Source organism: Penaeus monodon, chromosome 20, assembly GCF_015228065.2.
Source record: "Penaeus monodon isolate SGIC_2016 chromosome 20, NSTDA_Pmon_1, whole genome shotgun sequence".
In the NCBI taxonomy this organism is placed as follows: Eukaryota; Metazoa; Arthropoda; class Malacostraca; order Decapoda; family Penaeidae; genus Penaeus; species Penaeus monodon.
Window position 1 is genome coordinate 11,425,862 of NC_051405.1, and position 314 is coordinate 11,426,175.

Sequence of the window (314 nt, forward strand, 5' to 3'; positions counted from 1 at the left end):
TAAGGGATATCACAAAAGCAAAAACAAATATATGTTATATTTGCACAACGTCTAACACTTTATAAAGCTGATATGCAAACACTATAAATGCAATTGAACAGATTATTTTCTCCCGAATTGCAACATATCCAGTGAAAAATCACTCAAAAGCTTTGCATCTTAAGAATATCTTCTGTGCTTGAACAGGACAACCATGAATACGCAGTGATAAGAACTGGTATATACTGTTAAAGAGTACTTGCCACGTTTATGAGCATCCAGAACGAACTCGTTTCCTTAAAAGTGCTTCGTCATTCATACGTGTTTTTTTTTCT